Below are 11613 nucleotides of genomic sequence, written 5' to 3'. Positions count from 1 at the left end.
TACCACACCTTTCTAAGAAGAACCAAAATAGTGATAGGCTTTTTAGTCAGAAAATAAATTTAGATGAGCAAGAGAAAATAACAATGGATTAAAATCATCTGTCTAAGTCTTGAAATGTTGTTTCCCATTGATAGTGAATATATTTATTCGGAATTGGCCATTGTTTAATAAAGGTAATAAAAAGCTCCAATTAAATTTGTTTATTACTTGAATTAAAAGAATCTAAAACTCTGAGTCGTCAAATTCTTAGTGAGTGATGTCTGTAAAAGAAAATAAATATGATTTTTTGTTAGTACAAATACTAGATTAAGGAAATAAATTAAAATAAACATAACTACTATAACCTCTAATGTGGAAATCCATGTTACAGACTATCAAATTCCATCCATTTTGATACAAATAATTTTGTGTACAACTCACAAATAATTTTCAGGTACAAGTAAAACAAAAGTCCAACTGCAAAAAAGCATCGTTTTGTATGATGTCATAAATGTTCCAACTATAAAAGCTCTGTCTGGATTCATGACATTGTATGTTATGCATAAATTAACAGTTGCACCATTAATTAGCCTCTGCTAATTCAACCTAGAAACTTCCAGTAATGGAGTAAAGCATAAAAAAAAAACACGTGAAAAAATATCTTGTCAAATAGAAGAGATTGAATTAAGTAATCAAAGAAACTACCCCATATAGATAATGTTCATAACTACATATACAAATAACATCTATTATTGATTCAGAAATATTTGTCCATTCCTTCATGCTTTTCCACCTCAAGAATGAAATGTATTTCTGTAAAGAATAGTAGGCTTCCTTTCGAAAGCAAAATATTGTTCTAAAAATCTAATGGCATGTCCTTAGTTGAATGATTCCCAATCCCGAGTGATATTGATAAATGAAGAGGGAAGAGGAGCATTTAAACTGCCTACACCAGAATAAAAGGTCTCCCACTTTGTGGTGACAGCTACAATGCTACTACATAATGGATTGCATTTTGGATCTTTAAAGCATCCATTGTCTCAACATAGTTTTGTACCCTTCAAACCTAAGTTTAATGAAATGATCAAATATCACTTGTAAATTAAGAAGCCAAGTAAAATTTTCGGCAATAAATAAGCCATGCAATGGAAGAAAGGAACCTTTAGCTCCCATCTATTATAAGTTTAAAAAGGTTGAAATTGCAAAATTGGTATGATCATAAGCTACAAGGAAAAAGCGTAAGATCATCTTAACCAAGGGATTCTTTTGGACAATCATGGATAACCAAGAATGGAGATCATTTAATGGAAAAGTAGCACCCAATACTAATGGATATCATGATCGAACAATAGTAATACTTAATAAACCTTCCAGCAAGAATTGTAGTTTCATTTAAGAGGTTTGAAAGAACAACACCACTGAAGCCAGGTGTTCTCATTGCCACCTCCTCATTTTACAAAGTCCACCTCCAAGACAAAATGCATCCTATCTGTAGGTGGTTGTTTGTTAAGTAGACACATTCAATGCTAAAATTCCAATACAATTTATTTGTCTTGGGAAATGCAACTGGAAGGATGGAACAGTTGCTTTGTTCTTTAGAATCCAATATTGGTAATCATTACTCTTCAATCTACTATCAGACTAGAAAAGATAAAATGGAAATAGTTTTACCTGTCTTTTTATTTGTGTCACAAAAGAGCTCCATGAATTACTTGTCAAGTGCACAGTCATTACAAAATACGAGGGAAAAATGGTATACCATCCACTACATTTAGCCATATCCTAAACCAATTTTCTAGAGGTCGATGCCAAAAAGGGCATGCTTCCCTTGCTTATGTTGCGAGGGTACCTATGTACCTGCTCTCTTTGGCATCATGTATCGTTCTAGATATATTTCTATCATGTTTATTCATGAAGTCTACCTTATATCAACTCAGTTAGAAGCATCATATGAACAAATTCTATGTCATGACAGAAAATTCTACAAATACTCCTAAAAGTTACTAACATGTCAATGTTGGCATCATTAAGAATATAAATTATGAATTTTTCAGAATGGTTGAAGATAACTCTTCATATTCGTTTCTGCAGGCTTATCCTCACAAGATTCTTATTGGTAGAAGAGATAAGATTCCCACATTGAGACATACCAATGGTCTCTCAGGCTTGAAAAAACGTTTAGAGAGTGAATATGACTGCTTTGGTGTTGATCATAGCTCTACTAATTTATCTGTTATGCTCGGTCTAGATCTGGGCATCTTCAGATTTTTGAATGTGATGAATTTACCTACATGAATTGGTATAGGAAGGGACTTTAATTTTGAGTCCTGAGTATCTAACAATTTACAAGCATGGTTTTTGGTCATGACTTGAAAGGGAAAAATAATCATATTGGTGTCATTGGAGATGGAGTCATGACAACTAGGAAAGCCTTTGAAGCTGTGAACAATACAAGATATTTGGATTCCAACATGATAGTTATTCTAAATAACAACAAACAAGTCTCTCTTCCAACAACAAATCTTGATGGGCCTATACCGCTAGTGGGTGGCCTCAACAGTGCACTGAGTAAGCTGCAATCAAGTAAACCTTTGCATGAACTAATAGAGGTTGCCAAGGTAAATCACAAGCTCAAAAATGCTATTCTAATATGTTCATGGAAAAAAAGAAATATAAATAGATAATAAAACAAGTGTTTGGTATCAATGGTCCTCTTTAAAAACTAATGTTTTTGTAGACACGTGATTGGAAATTTCAGTTTTCTTTTGAAGTCAACCATCCATAGTCACATAGGAGAAAATGAATGAAAGGCTAGGCCTTTAGGCAAGATAGTAGATTTTGTGATTAAAAAGTGCAGCCATATGTTCTTCATTTGGTTCATTTGAATGGCATGCTGTGCTTTTCCTTGACAGTCGCAGTTTCATTGATTGATTGACCTCAATAATGCTATTGTTATTTTATCATCTATGATGTGTTTTATTGCAAGGTGTTACCAAACAACTCGGTGCCCCATGAATTAACTGGCAACAAAAGTGGACGACTATGCACAATGTATGATCAGTGGTTCTCGTTCCATGTCGTTTGAGGAGCTGAGACACTATTATATTGGTTCAATTGATGCCCCCACTATTGATGATCTACTCACTACTCTATGTGACGTCAAAGCTACACACACAACTAGGCCAATGTTAATCCGTGTGGTTACTGAGAAAGGGTCGGGTTACCCATATGTAGAGAGAGCAACTAACAATTACCATGGTAAAACATGCAAATATAATACAACTACTTATAAGTAAAAGCTACGAGGGAAATGACTTATGTGAAACTCCATTGTCTAGTGAGGCAAGAAATGATTGAATATATCTTTTTCTATTGAGAATGCCATGGCTATTTCGTGTCTAAGTCCTGGAACATAGTTTGGGGTTTTTCGTCTAAAAGGTGAACTCCAAGCTGAAACTCTACGTAAGAATGGTCGATTGTGATAAGAAAAAAATGCCAAAAATACGATGAAACCAAAATGGAAGTTGTAATTGGGGTTAGAGAAAAATATTCGTTGTTCAAAATAAACAAGGCCTTAAACTTATTTTAAGTACACCGGTGTTATAACTAATAACAATTAAGAAGACATTGTAACTGAACAATAATAACTTTAGCCATAAAAATTGGATATTCCAAAGAAAGAAGAACCGAGTATTTTAGTTATGTGTCCCTCTTTGGTATTTAATTTCCATGCTCGACAAAGAAAACAAGAAAAAATACACAAATGTAGATTTTGGCCAATCATTCACATTACAATCAAGAATTTAAGAGATAACAACTGAATGTAGAATTTCATAATTCCTTTACGAATTTTCTTACTGCCAAGACCCATCGATGAAAGAGAACATTGTAGTATGTGTTTATTTTAGAACACCTAGGTAACCTCCACCCTGTTGTCCACTAGTCTCTCAAAAAAAATTGACATAACTTTTCATACATAAACCCTCGAGTTCATGCAACAAAAATAAGAGCACACTAATAAGACCTTGAGTAATAAGCACATTATATTAAATACAACTACAAGTTGTATAAGTGATGGAAAAGAGTGGTCATCAAAAATCTATTTATGAACAAATTTGATAACATTTGTCTTAATAAAAACCCAAGGAAGGTCATGACTCCAAACTCTGGTAAAAACCCACCCAAAATTTAGGGTAGGGATTATAGCATGACAAATGATTTTTCACATAGTTGCAATACCTACGAGCTCTCAACCCTAAGGCGATTACGACAATGTAGAGTAAGGAACCTAGAAGTATAGAAAACCTCAGCAACGTAATTTCGAGCTGCACTATAAAAAAAGGGTGAGATCGTACCTGCGAAGACCAGGACCAGAAGAAGTTAGGGTAGGGTTTCTTGTGTGAAATATTAAAACTATGAAACTCATTGAAAATAGGGGAAACCTGAAAAAGGGATCATAATTGTTGATGCTTCCACATCATGAATGAAAACAATGATAAAAATTAACATTATAACCTTAACAAATTTGGAAATAACCCAGGTAAGGCAAAAATGACTATGTACACGATGTGAAAGACGATAAATTACTTACAGCCAAATGTAAATGAGAAACATTAGTCGTTGTAAGATGAGTTACCCACTGTTAAAAAAAAAGAAAAAGATAAAGATCAGCTAAAACAAGATAAAGATTAGCAAAAACCTCCCAAATAAACCAGAAAACCCTAAAGAAACTAGCGAAAGTCTCCAACAAATGAGCAAAGAGGTAACCATCAAATTTTACACAATGAAAACGATCTAGAAAACACTTAAAAAATTGGAAGAAGGCAAGTTTAGCACAGGGAAAAACCAATCACTGAACATAATTCACATCAGACAAAGTCAGTTGATAGTTAAGTAGGAGTTGGTGGAGGTATCAAACGCATCAGACGGAGTCAGTTAACAATTAAGTAGAGTCACTAGAGAGATTTTACAACCAAAAATCTCTCAATCGTCTAACATTCAATCGAACGGTTTAGAGTGACAACCTAGGGGAGTTCTTCCCAAAAGAACACCTTACAGTGTAATTAAAACTAACTAAATATGCATATTTAGTTAGCTATATATATATATATTATATATTCATTTTACTATATACCAATATTAATAATAATAAAGCTTTACTTTGATTATTAGTCAACAATGAAAATTAAAAAAATGGCTACTTAATTGGTTATAATCATAAATGATCTATCTTAAGTTCAGATCTACCAAGCCCCAAAATGAATCGAATCTTTTTAAATGCAAACCTCTTTTTAAATGCAAAATTTGAATAAAGATTTGCACCACTAATGATTTGATTCCCTTTGTATTTGGAGCGTGTGTCTATATATATATATATATATATATATATATATAATATATATATATATATATATATATATCTTCACATGTTTTTACCATTTATTTATTTAATTTTTTAATATATGTATATCTCTCACAAAATTTAGAAAAATAGTTTACTAATATTTAAATTTTTATATATTTATTAACTAAATTTAAACATATAATTCTTAAATATCATTATTATAAAGATATATTTTTAATATTTAAATTTCTTATATATAAGAATATAAAAAATAATAATAATCTTATGATTTTATTTTTTTTAAATTGAGAAGGCATTTTATTTTTTTCATTATGATTTTTTTTGACCTATTGCCTCATATATACACATATCTATGCGAACAAATAAACAAATATATATATATATATATATATATATATATATATATATATATATATATATATATATACATGACCACACTTGTAAAAAAGGACTAAGGATGGATCATGGCACATGTGTCCGGGTTATAGGGAGCTCAACAAGTTCACTATTAGAGATAAATTTCCCATTCCGGTCATTCATGAATTATTGGATGAAAAGCATGGATCAATTTACTTCACCAAGTTGGATCTTCATTCAGGATATCATCAAATCAGAATGAATACTGAAGACATTCCGAAAACAGCATTTAGAACTCATGAGGGTCATTATGAATTTTTGGTCATGCCTTTTGGCCTTACCAATGCACCTTCTACATTTCAAGGTTTGATGAATTCCATTTTCAAACCCTTCCTTAGAAAATTTGCGTTAGTATTTTTTGATGATATACTAATCTACAACAAGTCTTGGAAGGATCATGTTGAACATGTTGACAGGGTGCTACAACTATTGGAGGAGAAACAATTATATGCAAAGGGATCCAAATGTTTCTTTGGAGTACAAGAGGTGGAATATCTGGGTCATAGTGTACCTCATGAAGGAGTTAAGGTAGACCCTAGAAAAATTAAATCCATTAAGGAATGGAAAATCCCCACATCCATAAAGCATCTGCAAAGATTTCTCGAGTTGACAAGGTATTATTGCAAGTTTGTTAAGAATTATGGGAGAATAGCAGCACCTCTAACAACATTATTGAAGAAAGATGCATTTTCATGGACTCCGGAAGCAACAAAGGCCTTCAAACATCTTAAAGATGCAATGTGCCAAGCATCGGTCTTAGCTACACGGACTTCACAAAAACCTTTTTTGTGGAATGTGATGCTTCAGGAAATGGAATTGGTGTTGTTTTAATGCAAGATGAAAGACCCATTGCTTTTGAAATTCGTCCAATCAACGGAAAGTTTTTATACAAAGCTATTTATGAGAAGGAAATGTTGGCAATACTACATGCACTTAAGAAATGGCGACCCTAACTAATGGGAAGACATTTCAAGGTAAAAACGGATCATGATAGCCTTAAATACTTTTTAGAACAAAGATTATCCTTTGAAGAGCAACAAAAGTGGGTCACAAAGATGTTGGGTTATGACTTTGAAATCATCTACAAAAAGGGAAGCAAAATGTGGTGGCAGATGCACTCTCAAGAAAGGATGAGGATGTGGAAGCATTGTTGTGCGCCATTTCTATTATCCAACCAGATTGGATAAACGAAGCAAGGGAGGAATGGAAGAATGATGAAGAAGTGTGGGCACTTATTCGAAAGTTACAACAAGATTCCAATACAACTGATACATTTAGCTGGCAAAATGATTCGTTATGGTACAAAGATCGCTTATACCTATGTAAGAATTCCCAACTCAAACAAAAGATTCTTATGGAATTGCACACTTCTCCCTTAGGAGGGCACTCAAGATTTTAAAAAAATTACCACAGGGTTAAGAAGGAATTTTTTTGGGATGGCCTTAAATCGGATATTCAAAAGTTTGTGGCGGAATGTTTGGTTTTCCAACAAAATAAAGTTGAAACAATTAAGACCCCGGGTCTATTACAACCTTTATCCATTCCAAGCCAACTTTGGGAGGAGGTTTCAATGGATTTTATCACAGGTTTACCCAAGTCTGAGGGAAAGAGTGTCATCATGGTGGTAGTTGACAGACTTACCAAGTATGCACACTTTTGTGCATTATCACATCCATTTAAAGCCAGTACAGTTTCTACTGCATTTATGGAAACAATTCAAAAGCTACATGGAAACCAAAAGATTATTGTAAGTGACAGAGATCCCATTTTCACTGGAAATTTTTGGACAGAATTATTTTCTTGTCTTGGTACTTAGTTAACTCATAGCTCATCTTATCATCCTCAATCTGATGGGCAAATTGAGATAGTAAACAAATGTTTGGAAGGATATCTTCGTTGCTTTGTATCTGATAAGCAGACACAATGGGTCAAATGGTTGCCTCTGGCTGAATGGTGGTATAACACTTCCTTCCATACAGCAACAAAAATGACCCCATTTATGGCACTTTATGGATATCATCCACCATCATTGACATCATATTTAAGAGAAAAATCTAAGGTTCAAGCAGTAGAACATCACATCAAGCATCAAAAACAAGTTCTCCAACTCTTAAATGATAACCTTGTGTTGGCACAGAATAGAATGAAACAACAGGCAGATCAACATTGCAGTGAAAGAAATTTTGATGTAGGTGATTGGGTATTCCTACAACTACAACCATATAAACAAATGTCCCTCAAGAAAGCTAAGAAGGATAATAAATTATCACCAAAGTATTATGGTCCGTACAAGGTGTTGCAAAAGATTGGTACTATGGCATACAAATTGGAGCTTCCTGCAGCTTCTCGAGTGCACCCAATTTTCCACGTTTCATGTTTAAAGAAGGTTATAGGTGACAAGCTCTCAGTTCAAACAATATTGCCAGAACTTGACGAGGAAGGAAAATTATATTGGAATTGGAAGCGGTCACAGAAACAAGAACTCGACAGCTATGAAATCGATCAATTTCAAAGTATCTCATCAAGTGGAAGAACTTATCCGCTGAAGATTCCACATGGGAGGATGAGAATTTTATACAGAAGCATCCAGAATTACTCAAGCATTGAGGACAACACTTTTTTGAAGGAGAGGGGCATGTTAGGTCCCTATAATACTAGTGATTACCCCATTACTATTGTAGTTGTATCCCTTATTAATATTGTTGTGCCCCTATTGTCCCCATATTTTTATTACTGTGCCCAATAGAATCCCTCTATTGTTATTTTTGTGGAATTTTATTATTATTGTTAGGTCGGCTGGGTTATATTGTGACTCCTTAGACTCCTATATATGGAAAGGAGGTTTTGTCATTTGAATCATCCAAGAATTCTTCATTTATGTAATGTAAAGGAGGTTGCCCCCTCGAAGAGGCTGAATTCTAAGGCGTTGATCTATCTTTTCTATCTTTTTGTGAGCTGGATTCATAACATGAGAAAGTATAGTGAGAGTGAGATTATCGATAGTTTATAAGGATTATAAGTAGCAATTGCACCACATGTTGCAAATGAAACGTCGTAAAGCGATAGCATAGGAAACAATAGCATAGAAGAAAGAAGTTAATATTTTATGCAATTTTGTTTCTTTACTGGTGTTTCTTTTTTTATCATATGTTATGTTTAAGGTAGATTCCAACTAGACCAATATTCTAGAATATGTTAAAAATGAAGGTAATGCACAACACCTTAACTCGGGAGGATTTATGAAAATTCCCTTCATTAAGATTCAAGAATCATTTGGTTATAGTGTTGAAGAAGACAAATCAATGTCGTATGTTGCTCTAGTTTTAAAAAATGGCATCACACATGTACTAACCAATGTGATGCTTCACATTTTGTCATTTCTTTTAAACTCACAAAGGACAAACATGTGACAACAGTCAATAAATCATTACCACTATGTTATTCGCATAGGTGTTGAGGCTCATTGTGTATCACATATCATCAAGCCTAAATCATTGGATTAGATTTCGTAGTACAAAGGTGTGGGTTCATTACATTCGAGACAACTTTCTCCATTATTTAATCTAGGCAGAGGTAGAGGCATATTTTTGGTTGTACATGTCTAGTCTACAGGATTTTTTAGGTCCTCAATATGAATGGATTTTTATTTATGTTGAGAACATTAATTTTTGTGTTTCTATTACAAATTTTAGAAGCTCTGTTTGGAAAATGGGGCTATTTAAAGGGATATCCAAATATCTGGAAGAAAGCATACAACAAGATGGGATAGTTAATATTTTTTTAACTCAACCACCTACAAAGAATCCAACAGTAAAAGGAAACAGTTCTAGTGGAACCTCTGATTCCTTTACCATGCTTGATAAAATTAGTTATTTTCTAGACCTTTGTTAGAGTAGACTTGTGTTCATTATGCTGCTCAAAATAACACTCAGAATCTACAACACATTTAACAAGATTCAGGGGTTTAACCGTTAGGTAGAATCAAGGGAGAACCAAGTGACATTTCAAGCATTACTTTATTATCATATGTTATGTTTCAGGGACATTCCAACCAGGCTAATATTCCATAATATATTCAAAATAAAGGTAATGCACAACACCTTAACTCCAAAGGATTTATGAAAATTATCTTCTTTAAGATTCAAGTACTGCACCCCATTCCAAATTTTGTTTTTATGATTAAGAGTATAGAATTTTTAGGGTGGTGTTATATGTGCACTAAAATACATGTCAGGTCCAACACTATGTATGAGGTTTCATTTTCAAGATCTGTTTTTCCAGAGTAAAGAAGATTTCAAAGGTTTTCTATAGTATGCAGAAGACTAGGTTGTTGCATTTTCCATAGGCCATGTCTCTCTTGAAAAAAAACTAGAGAACAAGAAGGCAGGTGGATTTCTTTGAGTAACCCAATATCAGCTAGAACCTGAGCTTATGATTTAGAATCCTAGAGACCAAAGATCATGAGAATAAATGTTTTTAAGTTTTAATAGTAGAAATCAAGAAGTAGATAACTCTAGTTACATCAAGAATCGACAATGAAGTAATGAAATTTATGTTGCACGAGGAACGAAAAAGGGGGATATATCCTTTGAAATAAAACATATAAAAATAGTGGTTCTCCTATCATAAGGAAATTCACTTAACAATATAATTTTTTTTCTCTTATGCAAGCTTTGTTACTTGGAATTATGTCTATGATTTAATCTTTTAATCAAAATCAACTATAATGTCTATGGAACCTCATTTTACAAGTTATTCAACACCTCGTCTTTAATGAACTCTTCCTAGCACCCATCAAAATTTAAGTCGTCTGTCTTATTTTCTATAGATATACAGACCAACATTTAGGGAAAAGTATTGCTCACTCATTTAGATAACTCTACCCAAAATCACACCCTTGTGTGAGCCACGTACATTTTTCGTCTCTCTACCACCACTTTTACTACTATAAACATCTTTAGATTCACACTACATGTCCACTTACTAATACACCTATTTTCACCGTCATATCTCGTTTTTAATAGACCTATTCATCTTCTTCATTGTCTAGCATCAAATTGTCTTGATATGATTTCTTCTCTATTAAGAATATATTATTGTGTTCTTTGTAATCTTCAGAAATTCTCTACTACTCTAAATTGAACTACTAATATGCATCTCCACCTTATCATATCCTTCACATTGGCAACATCCTTATCACATCCATTCTTTGATTTGTTCTACACTTCACTTCATCAAGCAAACTATCGTTTTCAACACCTATAAACACATCAATACTCAAACAATCATGGTAGTCATTTTTCATATATATATATATATATATATATATATATATATATATATATATATATATATTACATGGTTACAATTGTGGTAACATCATAATTTTGCAATTCCACTACTACAACATTAGCATGGGTATAAGATGGACAATTTAAGAGAAATTAATTTTCATCTTCTGCCCTTTTTTTTAATGACTGGCGGAATCGGTAACGCGTTGTCTCTCGTAATCACATGACATGGGTTTGATCCCCGATGGCTACCACTATAACCTCTAGGTGAAACTACATGACCCCCAAGCACAATGCACACGTAAGACAAGGTTTGAATCTGTGACTTACACAATGACACAAACGCCTTAGTAGTGTGTTCGCTAACCAACAAGCCGCACCCATGGGGGCCATCTTCTACCCTCTTAGTATCACTAAAGCAAACAAATTTTTTCATCATGGTGTTTTGGGAACTTATCAACTCTCACTTTCACTATGAATTTCATGAGATTTAGTTCTTATCTTAGCACTATTCATTTTCTTCCTAACATTGGCCAAGCCAAATATATATTTTTCATTTTT

This window comes from Pinus tabuliformis, chromosome 1_2, assembly GCF_031772625.1.
Source record: "Pinus tabuliformis cultivar Carrire ecotype Pingquan chromosome 1_2, CPIR1, whole genome shotgun sequence".
Classification (NCBI taxonomy): Eukaryota; Viridiplantae; Streptophyta; class Pinopsida; order Pinales; family Pinaceae; genus Pinus; species Pinus tabuliformis.
Note: the sequence above shows the minus strand (reverse complement) of the source record.